This window comes from Gorilla gorilla, chromosome 19 (assembly GCF_029281585.2).
Source record: "Gorilla gorilla gorilla isolate KB3781 chromosome 19, NHGRI_mGorGor1-v2.1_pri, whole genome shotgun sequence".
NCBI classification, from domain to species: Eukaryota; Metazoa; Chordata; class Mammalia; order Primates; family Hominidae; genus Gorilla; species Gorilla gorilla.
In genome coordinates, this window is record NC_073243.2 from 84527284 (window position 1) to 84552772 (window position 25489).

The 25489-nt window shown below is 32.9% G+C and overlaps 1 long non-coding RNA gene across 1 annotated transcript; it reads left to right on the top strand.

Annotated features, from left to right (window-relative positions):
* The first annotated feature begins 6340 nt into the window (after positions 1–6340).
* Positions 6341–10072, top strand: LOC129528033 (uncharacterized). The gene is made up of 2 exons (XR_008673181.2): positions 6341–6409; positions 9832–10072. It is a non-coding gene; the product is annotated as an uncharacterized lncRNA (long non-coding RNA).
* Positions 10073–25489: the final 15417 nt, after the last annotated feature.

The following is a 25489-nucleotide window of genomic DNA, read 5'->3' on the forward strand; positions in this document are numbered from 1 at the left end:
CTTTTCCTTCATAGGGTCCATGAATGAGAGACCTAACAGTCCACCAAGGCTTGCGCTTCTTCTCATGGGGTTGTCTCTAGAATGTAGCTGCTCTGCCAGAGACTATATTCCCAATGCTTCCATGCAGCTGGTTAAGACCATATTACTAATTCTTGCCAAGGGTATATAGATGTATTAGTCTGTTTTCACACTGCCAATAAAGACATACCCAAGACTGAGTAATGTATAATGGGAAGAGATTTAGTTGACTCACAGTTCTACATGGCTGGGGAGGCCTAACAATCACGTCACTAGGCAAGGAGGAGCAAAGTCACATTCTACATGGTGGCAGGCAAGAGAGAGCTTGTGCAGAGAAACTCCCCTTTATAAAACCATCAGATCTCGTGACACTTATTCGCTATCACAAGAACAGCATGGGAAAGACCAGCCCCTGTGACTCAATTACTTCTTCCCACCGAGTCCTTCCCATGACATGTGGGAACTGTAGGAGCTAAAATTGAAGATGATATTTGGATGGGGACATGGTCAAACCCTATTAATAGATCTAAGTGATATGCCTCTTGAGAACAGGAACACTAAAAATCAGTGTTCCACAATTCAGTTTCACCTCTGACATGGAAAGTGCTTGGAAAGTGTTGCTACTGGTTTTGCAACAAGGGAAGAAATGAACAAACCAAAATTAATTTATTTTCTTGGATATATTAGAGAATTGAGGTCACAGGACACACTGCAACCACAAAATTTGGAGAGACAGGTAAATACAGATAATCACAGTCGGAAAACACTTGCTGGGAGCAGAAGATGCTGGAACTACAAACTGGTATGAACACTTGAATAGTAACTTTGATGAATTGCTGGGGGTAAAGTGTAGACTATTGTGATAGTGAGAAACTCTAGGTCCCCCCAAATTTCCATGGGTTTATTTCCAGTAACCCCAGAAGACCTGGGTAAATCCTCATGAAATACTCTATTGTTCTGGCAGGATAAGGCGAAAAATGACAATTTCTAATTCATCCAGAGAATTCCCCCAAACAAAGGCCTAATCAGCAAGGAAAATACTTTCCCAGAGGTTTATTTGTGTTAGTGAAAGAGAAAATACCCAACTCCACTTTTTTCAGCCTTCATATCTCACTTACAATGTGAAGAGGGAGGTTGAAGTTCACAGCACAGGTACACAGGCCATCTAAAATACCATAGTTGAATCACAAAATTACAGAATGCTTTCTGTTCTCCACATCACCAATCAACAGGGCATCAGCTGAAAGATGCAAAGGCACAACCCCCATTTAAGTAGGAGTTCTTAGGGAAGCCCAAAGACAACAGGGGAGACCAACTCAAGGACACTAGAGGAATTCAAAGCCTCTGACAGCTAGCTATAGCTACAGCAAACATCAAACACTGATTTAATCCTAGCTAGAAAAACATAAAGCCTCACATTAAAAGCCTTTACCTAAGTTATGATTACCAAATATATTATTTTAGGCCTTCGATAAAAATTTACAAGACAGGCTAAAAGACAACAACAGCAGCAAAAAGTCCAAAGAGGCAAAGAAATTATCAGAACTAGACTCCTATCAACATATTTTTGAAATTATCAGACAAGAAATTTAAGAAAACCATGATCAGTACATTAAGAATTTTAGTGAAAAAAAGAATGCAACATGTGAACATGTGGTAATGTTAGTAGTGTTAAGACAATGAAAAAAAAGTTACAGACTGAGAAAAAAATTTTTTAAACATATATATAATAAAAGGCTTATATCCAAAACTAAAAACAAATCTTTAAAAGCAAACAACTAAAAAAAAAAAAATCATAGGGCTGGGCATGGTGGCTCATGTCTGTAATCCCAGCACTTTGGGAGACTGAGGCAGGTGGATCACCAGGTCAGGAGATCGAGACCATCCTGGCTAACACAGTGAAACCGTTTCTACTAAAAATACAAAAATATTAGCTGGGCATGGTGGCGGGCGCCTGTAGTCCCAGCTACTTGGGAGGCTGAGGCAGGAGAATGGCGTGAACCCAGGTGGCGGAGCTTGCAGTGAGCAGGGATTGCCCCACTCCACTCCAGCCTGGGCGACAGAGCGAGACTCCCTCTCAAGAAAAAACAAACAAACAAAAAAAAACACATGGTCAAAAGTTCTGAACAGTTATAGATCAAAGAAGACATATTAGATGGCAAACAAACCTACAAAAATATATACACTGTGATATTTTATTGGGAAAATGCAAATTAAAACAACAATGAAATACCACTACATACACAACAGAATGGCTAAAATTAAAAACAAAAACAAAAATAAAACAAACCTGATATTGACAATTTCAGGTGAGTATGCAAAATATTAACAGCTCTCATTTCTTTTGAGTGATATTACAATGTAGAAAGGCCACTTCAGAAAACAGTTTGGGAGTTTCTTACAAAGTCAATATAGTCTTACTATATGATCCATCAAATGTACTCCTTGGTATTTACCCAACTTACTTTAAAACCTATGTCTAGACAAAAACTTGCATGTGAGTATAGTAGCCTATTCATAATTGCCAAAAACTAGAAATGATCAAGATGTTCTTTGAAAAATGAAGAGATAAACAAACTATGATTCATCCATAGAATGGAATATTTTTCAGTGATAAAATGTCTGAACTCTTCAGTCAAAAAAGACACCAATGAATCTTAGAAACAGTGAAAAGATTAGTGACAGGGCTTTGGGAAAAGGAAGAGTAGGAGGGATTGAATATGTAAAGCACAGGGCATTTTTAAAATAGAGAAACTATTCCCTAGGATAATGCAAATGCATACAAATGACACTATATATTTGTCAAAATCCATAGAATGTTACAGTATATTAAGTGAATCTTCATAACACGAATAGCAAAACAATCATTTAGGAAGAATAGAACACAGATTGTGACAAAATGATCCAACTGTATTATGAGTATACGAAACAGCCTCAATGTATAGAGTGAAGAGGAGGAGCAAGGTGTGGACCTAAGAAAATAATAAATTCTGTGTAACTAACAGCAAAAACACAGACATAGGCACTGTATTCTAGCTGATAATGATATTTCTTAATAGAGTCCAGGTTAACAGCTCTAGTACTGCTATACATGTGTACTGAAATTGAACAGTTAAATAAATGGAGGACATCCACGTTTATCACTGATGGAGTGGGAGTTTACAGATAAGCAGGGGGAGGAGGCCAGAAAGATGCATGTGGTGATGGATTAGAATTGGAGACATCCTGCCCTCAAGGAGAGAGAACATAAAAGAACATAAATCCGCTTTTCATCAATGTGAGCTGCACCAACTTACTTCCTCCCAAAGAGCACAAAATAGAAAGGAACGAAAAGAAAAGAGCAACTTTACAGTGAAGAAACCTACAAACACTACCTCAGCCAGGTGATCAGAGTCAATATAAATGGTGATAAGAACTGTTGATAATAGATACTCTTGATATATTGTGATGAAATGGCATTTTACTTCTGTATCCTTCCTCCTGAAAGCCCATAATCTCTGTCTAATAAGAAAAGAATAATAGACATTGCAATGAGAGAATATTCTACAAATTGTCTGACCACCGAAATTCATCAAAAACAAGGAAATTCTGAAAAACAATCACATCCAAGAATAGCCTAAGAAACATACCAATTAATGTAATTTGGTATCCTGTGTGGGATCATAGAACAGAAAAAGAACATTATAGATATGTACTTTAGTTAATAACACTGTATCAATATTGGTGAAATAGTTGTAATGAATACACTAATATAAGGCATTAATAGGGGAAGTTGTGTGCAAGGTATATAAGAATTCTATGTACTATCTTCTCAATTTTTCTCCAAACAAAAAAACTATCCTTAAAATATCTTTTAAGAAGGAAAATACTGTACAGAGAGTGTGTCTAATCCATGTGCTCAATCCCATCAGCAGAGAGAGAAAGAAAGCAGAGATCTTTGAAGCAGAGAAAGAAAGCAGAAAGCAGAGATCTTTGAAGGCTTAAGAAACCATAAGATAAAAGGAGTCTTTGTGCTAGAGTCACCATACAGGCATCGTATAGATGTGTAATGACACACTGCACTACTGTTTGAGTATGAAACAAACGTCTATTATGTTAAGCCGTAAAAAAATTAGAGATTTTTAAGTTCCAGCAAGTAGAATTACTGTAAGAGATACAAGCTTTCTGTGATGTTCACTCTCAAATATTTGGTTTTCCAGATGAATGGTTTTAAATTATTACAGACAATAAAATATATCCAAAAACTGGCTAAACGTATGGGTATGTAAAAGATAAAACTATAATTTTGTAATTCCACTGATCTTTCAAAAAATAAAATTAAGCTGGTTTTAAAAGTTAGGCATTTTGCTAATCTCTGGGGATACAGTGTTGAAAAAACACAATATCTTGCCATTAGTGAAGGACAGTCGTCAGGAAGGAGAAGAAAAGAGGAATGAGGTGATGATGTTTGAGAAGAGAACAGGACCCTGGGCAAATCCATGTATAAGGTTATTTGTTGACAAGAAAAAAAGTACTATAGAATGAAATCTAAAGTTTTATCATGTTATTTCTTCCTCAAATTTCCTGTGTCTATTCCAAAATTTAATAATAATGACAAGGGATAGAGTTTCTAAAGAATATCCGGGATATATAAATATTTATTTCCTTGGGATTTTTGACACATGTATAACTTCCAAAAGAAAGAGAAATGTCAGCTGGACGCGGTGGCTCGTGCATGTAATCCCAGCACTTTGGGAGGCCAAGGCGGGTGGATCACGAGGTCAGGAGTTCAAGACCAGCCTGGCCATGATGGTGAAACCCCATCTCTAGTAAGAATACAAAATTTAGCTGGGCATAGTGGCAGGTGCCTGTAATCCCAGCTACTCGGGAGCTGAGGCAGAGAATTGCTTGAACCTGGGAGGCGGAGGTTGCAGTGAGCCGAGATCGTGTCACTGCACTCCAGCCTGGGTGACAGAGCAAGACTCTGCCTCAAAAAAAAAAAAAAAAAACAAACAAAAAAAAAGAGAAATGTTGATTGGTAATATATGAGGGGGAAAAAGAGAAAATAATAATAATTCATCTTCAAATTATATCATTTGTGGGTCTCTGATAATATAGGCTTTTAATATCTGTATTTCAATACTGAAATAGTTTAATGCCTCTATAGAAATGTTTTTAAAATCATTTTAAATAGGCATATTTGAGGGGAAAAATGAATGGACAATTGGAAATCATTTTTACACAACTGTTTTTTGTCTACTAATAGGAAAATAATTTCCTCTGATTAGTGCCATATTTCATATTGAGTGGACATGTAAATTTTATAAATAACCTATCCATAACATTTAATTAATTGTTAAAGGTTAGTTTTTTGAGGACATTACTTAATGTTACACTTAGAAAATCAGATTGTGACCAACAAATAAGTGGAGAATTAAATTAAATAATAGCGTACGTTAGTCTGTGAAGAAAATTTGGAGATATGATGAGATGGTTGATTAATATTTGGAAAATTAACTTTAATCTTCTATCTGCATGAGTTTTTCTTTTTGACATGGGTCGCTACATGGAAAGTATTGTATGTTTATGGAGGCCATTTTTTGTACATATTTTAATTAATATGTTGAGAAGTTTTAAAAAGAAAATTCTTAAATTAGAGGAAAGTTTTCATGCAATTGTTAAAAGGAAACATTAAAATATATTTTAAGTCTCTCGACTCGTTCTAAGAGAAAATAACTGACTGATTTTTTTTAATTGCCCTTAGGAGCTGTACTATAGACAATACATCTGAATAAGTTCAGTTAACTTTTTAAGAAAAAGAGAATGACCTTACACAATCAAGGAAATGAATAATTTTAAAAATTTATAAGCTAAAATATGACAGTCATTTTCTCAAGCAGTCAGGCACATTGCCCTTTTATATTACCAGGCCCATTGAATTATGAATGTGGGCTGAATAAAAAGCCTGAGGGTGACAATGGAGCCACGTTTTGTCATTTGCACTTAGAGAATGTCCATTGCTCTATCTGGATTTCCAAACCTTACCATTATCTCTGGCTGCTCAGGACTTTGGAAAATACATGAGGAATACTTCAGGGATGGGGGAGATGAAATACTAATTGCTAGTCATAATAATAAGTCTAAAGCATGCAGACTCTTTGGTCCTTTGAGCTGTGCAAGTAAGTCAAACTCAGCAAACTTTCTCAGTCCTAACCAAGCTGAATATATAGAAGCAAAAATCAAAATAAAAAGTCAGTTTTCAAGTGCATACTTCTCAGCTGCAGGAATTATGAGTGGGAAGAACAGGTGTTCCGAGAGATTCTACAGTTCTTCAGTTGCTAAGGAAACCACTTTCATCAGTTCAGAAAGGCTGATAACCTGGACTTTTTCTGCCAAATTACTATCAACAAAGGTTGGGACTGATATAAACATGACTACACAAATGAAAAGAACATTAGTACATTAGTAATTTTAAAAATAATGATAAGGTTGCATTAAAAGATGACTGGTAAAATAGTTGTATATTAAACAAGAATAGTTGCATAATTGCTAAATAATTTGAAACAGATTGATCTGAATACACAATCCCAAATTCAAGTATAAAAATAGAAGTTAATTTTTTCATTATCTTAGTGGAAACAGTGTTAATGCAATTAATGACATATGTGTTTTAGTAATTACATAATGAAGCTTGAGTTACATTTTAATGTAAAGTTAATTATATAAAACAGAAATGAGTAGTAGGTAATTTTATAATATTAGACATTTATGCCTTAATCAGTTATTTTCTCATGATTATTTCCAAGTTGCGTATAATACAAACGAATACTTATGAATAACGTGATATGACCTGTATTACAAGAGGCAAAATATGATTAATATTGAACCAGTCTCGCTGAAATATTTTATGCCTATAATTAGTATAAAAAGTACTATAATCGTAATTTTTGAACTGTTGAATTATTTCTTGTAAGAAGTATTGTTTTTACAGCACTGAATAACACAAAGTATATATCTGAAGAATTAGAAAAGCAGCAACAAAGCATGTAAGAAAAAAACCTCTCTAATTTCCCAGGCTTGATTAGTGCAAGACTAGAAATATTGTTTCCACTTACATAAGATCTTTTTGTAATTCATATTATCAAAATAATTATAATTATAATTCAGAAACTAATCCTTAGTAAAAATTTTAATTTTCACTAACATTGATTTTGTGATTATTTTAAAAATCATCAAAATTATAAATAGTAGCATTGTGAATTCTAATTTTATCTTTAAAATACCAAGAACATCGAAATTTAGTATTTGGAATCCAGTAGCAAAGCATTATTATATTATATCATAGTATGTAATCTATTTTAAAGTCTTAAATTAGCCATTAAATTTTGCTTGTTCCATTATTTTAAAATGAAAAAATAGGAGGTAGAAAATAGACACTGCGTTTTTCACTTTGTGCCACTTTCATTATAAACTTATTTGTTTTAGAAACAGTTATATAATTTTGCCAAAGTCAGACAAATTGGTACATCTGCAGATAATGGTACAATTTAATATTTATAAAGTATCAAGTTTTATACAGATACATGCTTCTAGTTTCCATGGAAATTTAATAATCTCTTGAGCATATTTTCATTTATCTTCTTGTATGGAATCAAATAATGTATACAGTGCTGTCTTTAAAAATCACTAAAATTAACTCACTTATTGTCTGCTCTATGAAATTAATAATCTCTTGTTTTACTATAATAAAACTTTTTCAAAGGAAGGGACTTCTTGAGAGTACCTGGGATTTAGTAGACATTCAGTAAAAATGTCTTTATTGGCTACATTTGAAATTTATTGTTTCTTTTCTTATTGGCATTTATCACAGTAAATATGAAACAGAAACCCTACTTATTACACGAGTGGTCTTCAAACTGGAAAAGGTGTTTGTACAAAGACTTTCTAGGGTGTGTATAAGCATAGATACTTATAGAAGGCCAACAACTATAGCCAATTACTGCAAATACCCCATATTACAAAAAGAAAACTCTGTCGAGGTACCTTTTGGCATTGTTTCCTTCCCATCTATCCAAATGATGTCATTTCTCCTACCCCAATTCTTACCATAGCATTTTCATTTTGTTTAAAAATATCCTTCATTCCATAGAAAATATTGATGTTTGTTTTTTAAATTGCTCCAGGTTTGGTCATTAGGTAATCCTTCAGCTTGGCTCCCGGAGTCTTTCAATATGGTTTTTCTTTTTCTTCTTCTTCTTCTTTGTAATCATTTTCTTACTTTCTGAAACCCCCAAGTGTCTCTGACACATCTTCCTGCCTGCCCCAGCCCTAGAATCAACCACATCTACAAAGACCCTGGTTTCTTCATTGGACAATTGTGTTTGGAAATTAGGGCAAAATGTTAACATTAGATGAAGAAAGTTGAGAAATATAAGTAAACTCTGTAATATTTTGCAATTTTTGTAAGCCTAAAATTATTTCAAACTTTAAAATGTTTAAAAATATTGATGCTGGCCATGCGCGGTGGCTCACGCCTGTTATCCCAGCACTTTGGGAGGCCGAGGCGTGTGGATCATGAGGTCAGGAGATCGAGACCATCCTGGCTAACACGGTGAAACCACGTCTATACTAAAAATACAAAAAAATTAGCCGGGCGTCGTGGCGGGCGCCTGTAGTCCCAGCTACTCGGGAGAATGGCGTGAACCCGGGAGGCGGAGCTTGCAGTGAGCCGAGATGACATCACTGCACTCCAGCCTGGGCGACAGACCGAGACTCCCTCTCAAAAAAAAAAAAAAAAAAAAAAAAAATTGATGCTGACTGCAAAGAACAATTATTTAAACTTAGACATTGCTGCCTGAACTTCGACATCTACTGGAGCATAAACAGTTGCAGATAAAGATAATTTGTTTCCTGAAAAAAATATACTTTTGAATTTGCATTTGCTATTATAGTATACTTTAGACATGGAGGAAATAGCTTGTTTATTTAACTATTTATTTATAGATTATGTATTCATCTATTTCTATAGATTACCTATAGAAAATATAGCTTATAATATGACAGTTTATTAAAAATAGTACATTAACTAGTTTCGTGTCGATTAGCAAATTCATTTCAGCATTCCTTTGAAGGGTAATAAAAGTCAACATTGCTCTACTTCTCCTTAGGACCAGCTTCATCTTTAGATTAGTTCTCTAATTAAGAAGTCAGATAATTTTCAATATGTGCTCATACTATTTTTGATTTTATATAAGATGCAAAATTTTAACTTATTAAAAATTCTCTATTGATATAATGAATCTTCCATTAATCAAGATATTATAAACCCATGAAAAGACATATCTTTTCCTTTGTATACATATTTTGAATAAAGATGAAACTGTCATTAAACATGCAGCACTTCAATCTTCATTAATATACTCTCAATTCAGATATATTCAGACTGGAACAAGGAGAATGCTAAAATTTTAAAATAAATTAACTTGCCTCTTTCACGCCCAGCCATTGTTAAGTGATGCACTGCCCCTAATGGCGAGTTCTCTGAGCCAATTACTAATAGCATCTGTAAGAAATATTGAAGAAATGTGTGTTCATATTATATATACCAAGTGCCTTCTCTGTCTAAACTAGAAGCAGATTGCAAAAGTACAATGGTTGCCATGGACAGATTATTAAAAAACTTATTTTAATAAAAACTTTATCAATACTCTTCTCCAAATTTTCTCTCCTGAGAAAAGATTAAAACTCTTTCAAGGTGGTATTCGCTTTCATTGTAGTATTTCTAATAAACTGAACTTTGCTGCATTAGTTTATTTTTGTTTTTGTCCTTTTCAGGAGTTTTGGAGAGTCAATGCATGATGATCTCTGAATATTCTACTGAAATCTAATCAATATGTCCTCACTGCCATCAATTCAAAAGAACTTGCTAAGAAGGCTCTAGAGACTTGTACTCTCAGATAGTGAAAGTGAGATGATGTGTAGTGAAAGTCATATATAGGTTGTAAATTGCAATATGGAATTCCCAAATGCTGAATTCATTTTATCTCTTCGGAAATAAAAACCTGTTAAAGACTCATTTGATTAAGTGATCATATTTGAAAACACTTATCCTACAGGAAACACTGCCATGTTTTTAAAAACACTATCATCTGTCTTTGTCTACTCCATTCATTGTCTATGTGTTTACAAGGAAATATTAATATATAGCAAGAAGATCAACATAAGAATGATGATTAATTCTTGGATAATCCCAAAGGATTGATGGGTTCAGAAGGTCTCTCTGGACCAGTATTCGTTGTACAAACTCTGCCTTGGATCAACTTTTCAAAATCTTACAGATGCTTTAGTTTTATTGTTTATATCCATGAGAACAGTTTTATTTATTTATTTATTTATTTATTTATTTATTTATTTATTTGTTTATTTGTTTGTTTGTTTTCTGGCCGGACATGGGGGTTCATTGGATACTCAATTTGTGATGACTTATCTTTGGCCAGATTGTGGAGATCCAAGGTTTACACAAGCACAGTTTTCCTATTTTATATTGCAATTCTCATATACATGTCTTTCTAACAGTTATAACTCTACTAAGTACTATCTGAAACTGCAATGGCTATTTGGGAAATTTTTTATTCTTCACTTGATAGAGGATTTGAAAGAGAAAAGGGAAGAAAATCCTTATGGGAAGATTATCTGTCTTCACTTTTTAAAGTTTTTTAAATTTTTTAAAATTATTTTTATACTTTAATTTCTAAGGTACATGTGCACAACGTGCAGGTTTGTTACATATGTATACATGTGCCATGTTGGTGGGCTGCACCCATTAAGTCATCATTTACATTAGGTATATCTCCTAATGCTATCCCTCCCCCCTCCCCCCACCCTACAACAGGCCCCGATGTGTGATGTCTCCCTTCCCAGGTCCAAATGTTCTCATTGTTCAATTCCCACCTATGAGTGAGAACATATGATGTTTGGTTTTTTGTCCTTGCGATAGTTTGCTGAGAATGATGGTTTCCAGCTCCATCCATGTCCCTACAAAGGACATGAACTCATCATTTTTTATGGCTTCATAGTATTCCATGGTGTATATGTGCCACATTTTCTTAATCCACTCTATCATTGTTGGACATTTGGGTTGGTTCCAGGTCTTTGTTATTGTGAATAGTGCCACAATAAACATATGTGTGCATGTGTCTTTATAGCAGCATGATTTATAATTCTTTGGGTATATACCCAGTAATGGGATGGCTGGGTCAAATGGTGTTTCTAGTTCTAGATCCCTGAGGAATCGTCACACTGTCTTCCACAATGGTTGAACTAGTTTACAGTCCCACCAACAGTGTAAAAGTGTTCCTATTTCTCCACATCCTCTATCTGTCTTCACTTTTAAAGAGACATTATAGTGATTAACATGGACAATGCCCCCTTCTTTCATTTCTGTATTTGGAGTACATTTTTGTACCTTTTTTTTTTGTTAATCATATAGCAGATAAAAATTTCAAATCATAAACTATTGTTTAAACCATGATTTTTTTTTTCTGTGTATGTCAAAATTGGTCTTTCTGCAAATAAGTACTCTCCTTTGCCTGCAAAGGGAGGATAATTAGCTTTTCTTAGTGGTAATTTTATACATGTCTGGAGTCAGTTCCAGCTCTCTTATTTTTCTTTTTGCAATTTTTCTCTCATTTTGACTTTTATTAAGAAAATGGGAGATTAACTGGCTATAAAATGATTTTTCTATTATCTTATGCACACCCTAGAAATATCTAGTGAAGATAAACATATTTTCTTAAAAAAATTAAAAAGTAAGTCATTTTGCAATTTTTTCACTTACTAAAACTGTACTTCAGAAGAAAAATTTTAATGAAGAAATTTTTAACGGCCTTCCTTCCTAAGTAAGAAGAAAAATTAAACCAAACTTTTAGCATGAATTAAATAACATTAACAACTTTTTATATAAGGCTACAGAGTTTTATTTATTTTAAATGAGTTTAGATAGTATTTCTGGGAGACAACATTTTCAACAAGTTAGAATTATATTAATTATAAAAATATTGTGTCTTCTCATTGATTGTATTGTCATTTAAACTGATGTTGGCACACGGTTTTCATTGATTATATCATACACATATGTAGTAAAGCAAAAGTAAACATTTTAATTTTATCTACTGTACTTATATAAGTATGTACATCCAAACGCACAAACGACACAATCACATACACATACACACACCAACATATTAAGATTACCAGCATATTAAGAATAAACCAAAGATAATAAATAGTAAAAAATAATTTTTTTTATGTTATACTATAAATATTAATACAAATTTAGAGTAAAATGAGTTCTACTTGCCTTGGTTTATTTTGCTTTCAAATGATATATTTAAAAATATAGTAAATAATTCATATTTTAAACAAAGTTGATTGAATGTTAACAATTTATCAGTATCAGTTGGTTTAAAATGAAAATCAGACAAAATATTTTCTTGATATTTGATTAATTTTTTTGTTTTACTTGGGTTAGTAAAACATAAGGATAATTTATGAATAATTTGTTGCAAATTGTTACATGGAGGAATTTAAAATTTATATTTATTGCTACAAAATTTTCAAGGTTATTTTGTTCAAAACCAGCAAGTCCTTTTAATTACTAAATGTTTTGTCAATGCTCCAAGCATTTGGCATACTTTTAAATCATACATACCCCAAATTCCTTATTTAAAGAAGTAAGTTGCTAATTATTATTTTTACTTGCTGTTTACTTTTAAAATTTACGGTATCTATTTCTTGCCTTTAGACATAATTTTCATTTCTTATTGTCTCCTCTGACAATTCTCAATTATGTTTGTAACAAATTAATTTCCCAAATTCAGAATAATCAAATATTTATTGACTCTTCATCCCAGCCAAAACAGAGTAAACCCACTACAGCTCGTGCCTCTTACTGATAGATTATAACTAAAGTCTCTGAACAAAATTTAAATAACTCTCTAAGAAGCAGAAGCCAGAAGAGAACGAGAGAAACTGAAAACTTGAAGTAACTCATCCAAAAGTGAATTTCCCGGTTGTTTCATTAGTTTATTTGTTTGGGTATTGGTTTTGTTTTACTTTCTATTTCTCCAAACATGGACTCTAAGATGAGCCTCTAGCAGAGGTGTGTTGGAAAGCGAAAGCTGCAAAAAGGGATTCATTCATTCTGCCAAAGGAATTGGGAAATGAGCCCCTGGAATCTGGACAGTGTAGGACGAATTCCTTTCTTTTGCTTTTAAATTTAAATCACGTTTGGTTTTCCTGGAAACTAAACCAGTTTACACATAGACTCCTTCACTTTTTGAAAGGAAAGATAGAAGAAATAATTAGATTTGCTCAAAGTTTTAATTAACTTAAATCTATTGTAATTCTCTTTCATTTTTCAAACTTAGGAAAAAATATCAATATATTTAAATGATTTCAATTATTAGGAACATAGTTATATTGAGGTAAAATGAACAATACAGAGCGTTCGCTTGGATGTCTGCAAAGCTTAATATACTAGAAAATTGTCTCATTAGCTGAAACCACTAAACCTTATGAAGTTACTGTGTCTGACCCTAGAAGCTCCCAGATATAATGGCTTTTCCTTTAGTTGTGACTTCATACTCACAGGAGAGTTCCTCTCATTGAGAAATTTTAACTTTAAACCAAATACATTAGGGGATACTAGAAAAAGTAGTTTCATGCTTTAGATGGAACCGATTACGATTCTATGTTTAAATTATTAAAATTAGAGTAATAAAACACATCAGTACCTCACTAACGAAAGCCTTTTTACCAAAGATTATTTCTTGCTACTGGAATTTAACGTGGATGGGCGCTGCTGTCTTCCTTAAAAATAATTCAAGACAGTTCACTTTTTAGAGTAAGTTTTTCTCAGTGAGGGTGTTTATTACACCCAAAATAAGATATCATGCAACAATATTATAAAACTGAAGGGCTATAAATATGACTAAACAAAAAATTCAGGTTTCTCAAACCGTTTCTCAACTCTTTTGTCCTCAACTTTGTTTAAATCACAGTTCCAAAATTTTGATAATTATATTGTTACTGAATAGTAAACCTTAATTTGAGTATTTGGGAACAGTCACTGACATATATTTGTTTATGTGTACATATGTGTGTGTTTCTATATATATATAGAGAGAGAGAGAGAGAGAGAGATGAAATAATCCAAAATTTAATTCTCAGGTGCAAGAATTAACAGTCCTCTAGAATTATTTATTTATTTTTAATGGTATATTTACATACATTTAACAATTTTTTTTTAAACTTAGCAATACAGTTTGGCTATGTCTCTGTCAGTACAGTTAGACCTACCAACATTTTTAAAGGTCAAAGATATTTAGCATTTTATTACTAATATACTCTAATTCAACTAATCCTTCATTTGGATAGGTATCGAGTTGATCTATTCTTTTTAAAAATACTGCAAAGTACATATTAATGAATACACATTTGCATAGTTTGTTTACATTTTATGGATTCTTGATAAATAAAACCTTAGATTTAATAAAGTGTCAATTCAGATGTATGGAATGTAAAATGTAAACATCTTCCTAATAATAATGCAGTTTGCCTTGTTTGTATTTTATAAGAGGATAAAAAGGGATGTGGAAAAATATAAGAATTGCCCCCCCAACACACACACACAATAATAGCAAAACCCAACATTTTCAGTGTATTTTCTTGATGTCAAACGCTTTCATCTTTACATGTATTAACTCACAATAATTCTGTAAAATAAGCATGCTATCTTTCCCTTCATTTATAGGGAACAAAACAGGCACAGAGAGAAACAGAACCTAGTACTAGTATTAGTGGTATTAATAATAGTAGTAATTGTGGCAGTCACTAACAATTATTGAGTATTTGTTACAGGCATTATTTTAATAAATTTATACAACCAACAAAAATATGAGAATATTTACAGAGAAATATCTAAGGTCCTATCCTAAACAGGCTTTTATATGCTATTCGTTAGGATATGGATCAATTACCATATATTACATGTTTAGCATTACTATCCAGATAAGATATATATTTATTTATCAATTTAATAAATATCTGTGAAACAACTATTATACATGTAACCATTTTTGCTTGGAGCTTTTAAACTCCTTTCTCTTTATTCTATATAAAGTTATCTATTAAGAAGTTAAATTAAAATTTTATATCAGTTGAATTGCCTCCATGCAGATTATAGACAAGTTTAGAAATCTATGTTTCTAAATTACCCATTTCAGTTTTTTTTATTTATAAATATTTATATTAATTATGCATGGTATTATGCATATATATATGCAGTTGAGTAATGTAAAAAATTAACAATTAATTAATCATATTATTTCTCTCCTTGAAATATGTAAAGCTGTGAGGGACATGATAATTTGCTCTATTCAGCTTTTTTTAATCAGTCTTACGATAACTCTTTATGGTGAGATATGCAATATGCTTCAATTAATTCCAATTATTTAATTTTTTCTAGTCTTGGAAAAGAAAAAAGATCCGCTTGGTTATCTACGTTATAAGCACATTAGAATATTATTTTGGTAGTTAAAATCAGCCTAAAGAAAATGCGTAGTAACATGAATTTTTTGACTTCATAAAAATCACTTCACTTGGGGTTAGGTTTTCTTAAAAGCAAATGGCAAAAATGTTTTTTTAGAAAATGCCATTAATTTGAAAAGAAAAAGCCACCAAAATAGGTATGACATGAAAATGTGACAAATTGAAAATGGCAATTTGATGTGAAAAAGAAGGTGTAGGCATACCCAGGAATTATTCTGACCCATATGACTGTGTTATAAAGCAAGAAATTTAATTATTTTAGCTTTAAGAAAAGTGCTGTATTTAAGACACACATTCTTTATTTCACTTTAATTTAATTCAAAAATATTCGTAGATATTACTACTTACAAAACACTGATCTTTACTTGGTATATTAAAAAGTATATCTATTTGGGATGCTTAAACACAGTAAAAAATATAATGATGTGGGAAAATTAAGATAATTTTAATGCAGTAGTTTAAGTTTTATTTTAAATCACTATGGGTACATAATAGTTGTATATGTTTATGGGGTACATTTGATATTTTGATACAGATATGCAACGTATAATGACCAAATGGGGGTATTGGGAGTATCCATCTGCTCAAGTATTTATCATTCCTTTTGTTAGTAACATTCCGGTTCCATTCTTTGAGTTACTTTAAAATATACAATAAATTATTGTAAAGTTAAGTCATCCTATTATGCTACTGAATACTATATCTTATTGAGTCAATCTAACTCTATTTTGTACTCATTCACCATCCCCACTTTATTCCCTCACCTCTCTGCTACTCTTCCCAGCCTCTGGAAACTACTCTCTATTCCCGTAGGTTCAAGTTTTTTTAGCTGCTACTTGTAAGTGAGAATATGCAATATTTATTTTTTCGGTGCATGACTTATTTCACTTAACACAGTGTCCTCCAGATTTATCCATATTGTTGCAAATGACAGGATTTTGTTCTTTTTATGAATAATATTCCATTGCATATAGGTACTGCATTTTTAACCCATTTATCCATTGTTGGATGCTTGGGTTGATTCCATAGCTTGACTATTTTTTTTTATTATACTTTAAGTTCTAGGGTACATGGGCACAATGTGCAGGTTTGTTACGTATGTATACATGTGCCATGTTAGTGTGCTGCACCCATTAACTCCTCCTTTACATTAGGTATATCTCCTAATGCTGTCCCTTCCCCCTCCCCCAATCCCAGGACAGGCCCCAGTGTGTGATGTTCCCCACCCTGTGTCCAAGTGTTCTCATTGTTCAATTTCCACCTATGAGTGAGAACATGCAGTGTTTGTTTTTCTGTCCTTGTGATAGTTTGCTGAGAATGATGGTTTCCAGCTTCATCTGTGTCCCTACAAAGGACATGAACTCATCATTTTTTATGGCTGCATAGTATTCCACGTTGTATATGTGCCACATTTTCTTAATCCAGTCTATCATTTATGGACATTTGGGTTGGTTCCAAGTCTTTGCCATTGTGAAGAGTGTCGCAGTAAACATACGTGTGCATGTGTCTTTATAGCAGTATTATTATTTTGAATAGTGCTGTTATAAACATACAAGTGCAGGTGTCTCATGTGTTACATAATGATTTCCTTTCTTTTGGAAATATACCAAGTAGTGAGATTGCTGGGTCATTTAGTCGTTCTATTTTTAGTGTTTTGAGGAACCTCCATATTGTGGTCCCTAGTGGCTGTACTAATTTACATTCTCACTGCAATGTACGCTCTTTCTCCTTTTTACACATTTTGACCATCATTCATTATTGCCTGTCTTCTGGATAAAGCCAGTTTATCTGTGGTGTGATGGTAACTCATTGTAGTTTTGATTTGTATTACACTGATTATTAGAGATGTTGAGTATTTTTTAATATACCTGTTGGCCATTTGTGTGTCTTTTTTGAGAAATCTCTCTTCAGATCTTCTGCCCATTTGTAATCAGATTAATTGTTTCTGGAAAATAGTAATATAGAGTTGTTTGTGCTCCTTATATATTCTGATCACCAATCCCTTGTCAGATGATTAGTATGCAAATATTTTCTCCCACTATGTGGGTTGTCTGTTTATTTCATTGATTGTTTCCTTTGCTGTGCAGAAACTTTATATCTGGCTGTGATCCCATTTGTCCATCTTTGCTTTAGTTGCCTGTTGTTTTGAGGTCTTACTCAAGAAATATTTGCCCAGACTAATGTCCTGGAGATTTTCCCCAATAATTTCTTATATTACCTTTATAGTTTGAAGTCTCTTATTTAACTGTTTAATCCACTTTTATTTGATTTATATATAGAGCAAGAGGAAGAGGTCTAGTTTTGCTCTTCTGCAAATGGTTATCTAGTTGTCCCAGCACCATTTATTGGAGAGACTGTCGTTACTCCAATATATGTTCTTGGCAGCTTTTTGAAGATGAGTTGACTGTAAATGTGTGGATTTATTTCTAGGTTTTCTATTATGTTCCATTTGTCTATGTGTCTGATTTTATGCCAATACCATGCTGTTCGGGTTATGATACCTCTGTGGTATAATTTGGAGTTAGTTAATATAATTCCTCCAGTTTTGTTCCTTTTGCTCAGGAAGACTTTGGCTATTCTGGGTTTTGTGTGGTTCCATATAAATTTTCAGATTATATTTTCTATTTTTAGGAAGAATGTCTTTAGTATTTTGATTGAGACTGCATTGAACCTGTAGATTGCCTTGGGTAATGTGGACATTTTAACAATACTAATTCTTTCATTTAATGAACACAGAATATATTTCCACTTTTGTGTCCTCTTTAATTTCATTCATCAGTGTATTTTAGTTTCATTGTAGAGATCTTTCACTTCTTTGCTTAAGGTTATTCTCAGGTGTTCAGTAAAAGTTTCAGGATACAAATTACCAACAGGAAGTAATTTGAAAAAGAAACCAAGAAAATAATTTTATTTGCAATAGCTACAAACAAAATAAAATACCCAGTGGTACAAGTTTTAGGAAAGTGATGGGAATATATTCGCAAAGGCAGAGATAATTCATCCAACATGTTGCTTTGTTTTTAATGCTGAATAGGTAAATGTTTGTCCTATGCCATATACTTAGATGAACTGCATGTATTTCTTTTCTTATTTAATCCCCAATGTGAATCCTCACATGAATATATTAATATTACCATTATTATCACTATTCTTTAATATCCTTATTTTGAATAAGGTATATGAGGATAAGAAAAATGTGTTGTATTGTCTGTGGTTCTGCAGTTTGTGAATGGTAGAGAAGCAATTACAAACAACAGTATATAACCACACCTGGTCCAAATCTGAAGTATGAATTACAACTACTCAGTTTTGCAGAGTGCTAGAGTTGCCAGTTTTGTTGGCTGTGGAGATGGTGATGATGGTCCGGAAGATAATATTTATGGAGATGATAATGGTGTGTGTGTGTGGTAAAAATTACACAAAAGAGAATAATGTAGAAAATAATTTCAAGAAATATGTAAAGAAAAATTATTGTAGAATGTGCAGAAAAGTTAAATATATTTTTAAATTATTTAAACATGAAGATATTTTAAGAGGATCAAGTTAAAAATATTAGTAGTTAGTAAGCAAGTAAGGTGGGTAATGGATTGGTAGCCAACTAAGGGAAGGGTTTTGTAAAAATTCTAAGAAGTTTAATTAATTTATTTATTTATTTATTTATTTTGAGACCCGAAATTTCACTCTTTTGCCCAGGCTGGAGTGCAACAGCACGGTCTTGGCTCACTGCAACCTCCACCTCCCAGGGTCAAGCCATTCCCCTGCCTCAGCCTCCTGACTAGCTGGGATTACAGGCATGTGCCACCACACGTGGCTTATTTTGAATATTTAGTGGAGACGGGGTTTCTCCATGCTGGTCATGTTGGTCTTGAACTCCCAACCTCAGGTGATCCACCCGCCTCTGCCTCCCAAAGTTCTGGGATTACAAGTGCAAGCCATCGCGCCTGGCTTGAAGTTTAATTTTTTTTTTTTAATGATACGGGGAACTATTACAGTGCCTACAAAAAGGAAGTGAAACGGTAATATTTGTGTGAGTTACATCTCATTCTGGTTACCATAAGAAGTATAAATATTTTGTGAAATTTATTAAGATATCATTTTAAACATTAAACTATACCTGAATATATACACTTGTATAACTAATCACTGCAAATGTTCCTTCATACCCTTTGGAAATCAAATTTACTCATTTTTAGCCACAGGCAATCAATAATTTATAGAAGCCAAAAATTGGAAACAACTCAAATATTCATTGTCAAGAGATTGAATAAACAAATTGTTGTATAATTATGCGATGGAATTTTTAAGCAGTAAAAAGTAATCAATCATGATGCATGCAGCAACACAGAAGAATCTCAAGAACATGTTGCATGGAAAAAGGGAGGCACAAGAAAGCAAATTTACATGAAATTCTCAAACAGCAAAATTAGTTATAGAAAATAGATTTTTAAGCAGGCAAATCTACTTAAAGTAAGGAGACTGTTTAGATGGCTAAATAAGATCTTTAAACATGGAAGAAACAAGAGTTTTTGATAAGTAGATTAATTTGTGAAACATTTTGGATATTACATTTTCTGCACTTGAATACTAAAACTGGAATTACAAAATATTTTTTGCCTGCAAGCAGTTTTAGGATCTAAGGAACTAAAAAATATTGTATGGAATTAAGATACTTAAATCTGAATTAAATTCAAACTTGGATTTGGTAGAACCAGAATCCATGCATCGGCTATGAATTTTTTTAGAAAATAGTTGTTTTATACTGAGATTCTTAATTTTATAAACAAAGATTGACCATCTTTCTCATTAAACTCTAGTGATTAATAAATAGCAAAATACATGTCAAAGTGCCTAATAGAGTGTCTGGTTCATAGTAGGCAATCTAAATCAATTTTAATTAAAAAGTAGGTGGATATTATTCCAGTACATTCATCTTATGAAAAAAAGTAAAAACAATTTGCTGTGTTTAGTAATTTTTGATAGGGCTTTGGAGGACTCACCTTAAAAGGGTAAAATAAATGCATCTGCATAATCTTGAAAGACCTGCCATTTGGACGCACACAGTGTGATGCCAGGAAAGGTATCCCTGCTTTAACTATTTTAGAAAGATGTAATAGCCAGGTGTTTCTATTGAAAAGATTGAACATTTAAAAAGCTGCAGGTAAAGTAAAATTCTAGAGTTATTAAAGACCCAGGGAAAATGTTAGCACTAAATTTTGAGAGATTGAGATTATGGAGATTTTTTCAAAATGTAAGAACATAACTATGTGAGCTTAGCCTTAAGAACTGGTTAGCAACTGGGTAAAGAAAACACACACACATGCACACACACACGCACACACGATCACACACATGTACACACATGAGATAATGTGTGTCTATTGCATTTGCCTTCTTAATTTATTAAACTTGACCCATTCATGCTTAAAAGATAAGCTTAGGTTATTTACTATTTCAAAGTATTTTTTAAAGGAATTTGTGATAATATATTGGTCACTTTAAGAAAAAAAAGCACCATTATTGATTTTATCAGATAGTGGTAACTGTACTGGAGCACATATTACATTGGAAACCCAAAATGCTCAAGTGTAGTTAATAATCACCAAGTAAAAATTCCACAGGAAGGGATCAACTAGTTTAAATATTCTAGTTTCAACTAATGTGTTGTGTTTGAATGAAACTAATCAAGTAGAACCAAATACTTGAAAATTTTAATCTCATTTATAAATTTCTTTTATTTTCCTGCAGTGGAATACAGCAAAACTATTAAATCATAGGTGTTTAATTTTAATATACATTAAAATTTTATAGCACATGTTGGGATTGCTTTTATGTATTTTCACATTTCCCAGAAATGACTCAGTGGTATTTTTTTTTCCACTGGGCCCATAAATATCTAATGAACATTCAGTGAAACTTGAAGAGAAAAAGTGTTTACTTCTCATTCCCTCTTATACCTTTTTATGAAAAAATAATGAAATGAAAACACAAGAGCCCAATGGGAATTTGATGCCAAATTGGAACGTATAATACACTGTCATTTCACATAATAATAATAATTAATGTGAAATACTACTACTTGGAGATTTTATTGCACTGGTCCTACCCATGCATAAGACTATTGTTCCAAAAGTCCAGAAAGGATATTTATGCTTTGTAAAAGGTGACTATATTTTAAGTCAACTCTCAGAATATAAAGAATTCTGAGATTAATGCCGTGCCATAGAGCTTTCTGTGATGTTAGAAATCTTCTATAATTCTGGATTGTCTAACATGATAGTCACTAGCCACAAGTGGCTCTTGAGCACCAGAAATTTGATTAGCACGACTAAGAAACTGCCTTTTAATTTTTAAATAATTAAAGCTTAAATTTAAATAATGATATGAGGCTAGTGGCTATTGTATTTGACAGAAAAGTCCCAGGCTGATAACAGTTATTTTCACTATAGGACACGTATCCAAGCAGGAATTTATAACTGTGATGAAGGCCAAAGAAACAGGATTTTTTTTTTAATTTGAGACAACAATCAATGATCTGTTTCCTTTCTGAATGTTAAGGATCCTAGAGAAAATGGACACACTTTAACAAAAATGTCTCACAAGTCTTTGTAAGTGTAGTTTGTTCATATCACATAATAAGAAATTTTCTTTTCCAAAAATGGTGGTGACAATTGAAATGACTTGCATTAACATAGTCTAACAATCAACTGAGAACTGAACGCCACTCTTCCTACCATTTTAACGTGTATTGACTTTTTCCCTAGATATTCTTGCCCAGGAATGTAAGGCTACAAACCAATAAATAGATATTGCCAATATATGACAAAGTATATTGTTCCTATCAGGAGAAAATTTTGCTCACCTGGGCAAACAATTTAGTTAGGAGACAACAGTTTACTTATCAAGACCATTTATTATCTGTGCCAACTATCCTTTTTTTTTTTTTTTTTTTTGAGACAGCGTCTCACTCTGTTGCCAGGCTGGAGTGCAGTGGCACAATCTCCGCTCACTGCAACCTCCGCCTCCTGGATTCAAGCAATTCTCCTGCCTCAGCCTCCCAAGTAGCTGGGACTACAGGTGCCCACCACCACGCCCAGCTAATTTTTGTATTTTTAATAGAGACGGGGTTTTACCATGTTGGCCAGGATGGTCTCGATCTTTTGACCTCGTGATTCACCCGCCTCAGCCTCCCAAAGTGCTGAGATTATGGGCATGAGCCACCACCTCAGCCAACTATCCTAATCTTTGATGTCAATAACGTTTCTAGTTCAAACAGTTTCCCACATTGAAAGACTTGTTTTAAACTACCTGGCCTCCAGATCCTAATAATCATAAAAACATCTTCCTCTGTCATCCTCTTTAGAGATTTACTAAGATTCTTTCAAAATAGTGTTTTCCATACCTGCATTGGCATAGACTTTAGTTTACTTAATAAGTTTTCTGGTGACCTTTTTTGGGAGTCAACATTACATGGATATCTTGATAGGAATTCTTTGTAAATAATAATTAAAATTTACATTTGGTTCTTTCTGGAAAGGAATAGAAATAATTTGGAAAGTGCTGAAACCCAACATTAGCCTCCATTTGTTGAACTCTTCTCTATAAAATGAGGATGATAATACTGCCAATATTGCATGGTTGTTATAATGATTGAATTGATTGATTAATTGATTAATAATATTCACTTAAATTCCTCTCAAGGCCTCAAGAGACATTGATTATTTCTGCTTATGCCAAGGATGTAAAAATTTACATATTTCCTCAACAGAGTGAAAATACCATTAAATGCTCAGATGTAGCAGGATTTGACTATCAGAGAGCATTGATACAACTTTTGCTTAAGCTGTATATTATTATTAGTTCAGATGAGTACTTTTGTTTGTAAAAAAAAACTTTTCTTTGAGATATTATAACCAAGCTGCATGAAATAAATACAGAAAAGAAAGATCTTAGTAGATTTACTGTTGAACACAGTTTTATGTCCAGGTACTTCCTCGTTTTTATTGTGGTTCTGGGATACTATTTATACCAATGGCCTGGAGCCAATTCTAAAACCTCACAATTATGAACTGAAGTTAAAACATCACTGTGGCAAAGCATAAGTGATATAATAGGAGAAAAGATACTAACAGGCAGTCAAAGCATATTTTTTTTGTAATACATAAAAGATCCAACTCATTAGCTATAAATTAGAATAAAGCAGGAAGTACAGCAGTAATTACACTTTACATGTCCAGGAATCTGGCTTACTGATAATGCCATTGCCTCATCTATATGAAGATGCAATCAGCACCTTGAAAAATGTTTCTTAGTCATTTCTACAGATTTTATTTTAGTTTTATTGTTGATGTTGACCATTTTGCACTCTTCCAATTGGGCTAGAGACTCTATACGTGTTCACTTGTCCATAATATAAGATGTAATTAATAGTACATCCTGAGTAACTACTCAAAGAAAAGGTAAGGCAAAGTGTTGGTCTAAACACCATTACCCGATAGGATGAGGATTTTTACCTGTCTAAAGACTATTTCTATAATTAGTCATTAACTGAAAATTTCATTTATTTTTCCACATTATAAGTTAACTATAATATTTTTAATAATTGTTCAAAACCCTCAATCAAATAACAGTGTGGTTATCAAGTAGTCTGTCAAAGAACATGCTGATCAAAATCATATAAGTATTTTATTATAAAATAAAACAAATTAAATTCATCTATATTAAATAAAAGCAAAAGCACTTTGTACATTAAGAATAAAGGTACCTGGCAAAGAGTGTAGGGAATTGAATATTAAAGGTAAAGGATAAGAGGTAAGGGATCATGGCAGAGAATGATAATCCTCCAATATTAATGCATTTCCTTTGCTTCCATGCAACTGCTAGATTGCATTTTCCATCCATCTTGCAATTAGAAGGAGCCATGTGAGTGAACGGACAATGGAATAAATATGGAAATAATGAAAACAATTTATTTGAAGGTCTGGTCTCAATATCTTCCTATGGGATCCTCTATATTATCTTTTCCCATAGAGTCTAGCTGAATAATTTCAGGGCAAATTTGAAGTCACATGTTAAAAATGGAAGGACACTAGGAACCTGAATGACTGCCTTGAGCAAACACTATTGCCCTAGCATTCCTCTACATTAAATTATGGTAAGATTGGAAAATGAAACATTTGTTTCATTAAGCCAGTGAACTTTGGGAATGTTTATTGAACAACTAGAGTTAATTTTATATGTATATAGTTTTGGGGGGAATAGAAAAGTTCTATTTAAATTTAAGTTTAAACCATGCGCCCCAGTCCAGATAGCCATTCCACTAGGTAACCAGAAAACCATACATTTTTGATTTTAGACATTGTCCCAGCATATAATGTACCCAGCAAATTTATGGTTGGGGGGAGGGTGATTAAAATCAAACAGAATTGTACATGGCACTCCAATGACATGTCTTTTCTCTTTTCAGTAAAATTATTCCATATACCAGCTATTATGGTGTTCTTCTATCAGACTAAAATCTTTACTCGATAATAGCACACTCAACTTCATATGAAGGTCGTCAGTGAAATGTTGAAATGTAATGGGGAAATTTTTGGAATGAATATGCTAAAGACTGGAACTGATTAGCTGTACTGAAAAATGAGGATTTGTTTCAATTAACATTTTCCAATTATGAAAAGTCCAAATTCAACTTAATCAACACCTATATCAAAGCCTTCAAGCCTACAAATTAGCTCCCTGGGACACATAATTCCAGGAAACTTTAACAGAGACTTCTATAATTGATGCGTTAGCAATCTCACAAGTATGCCAGGGAGTGCATTTAGGTGTCATTGGGCTATTTCAGCACTACTAGAGATGAACAAATTACCCAGCTGCAGATCCT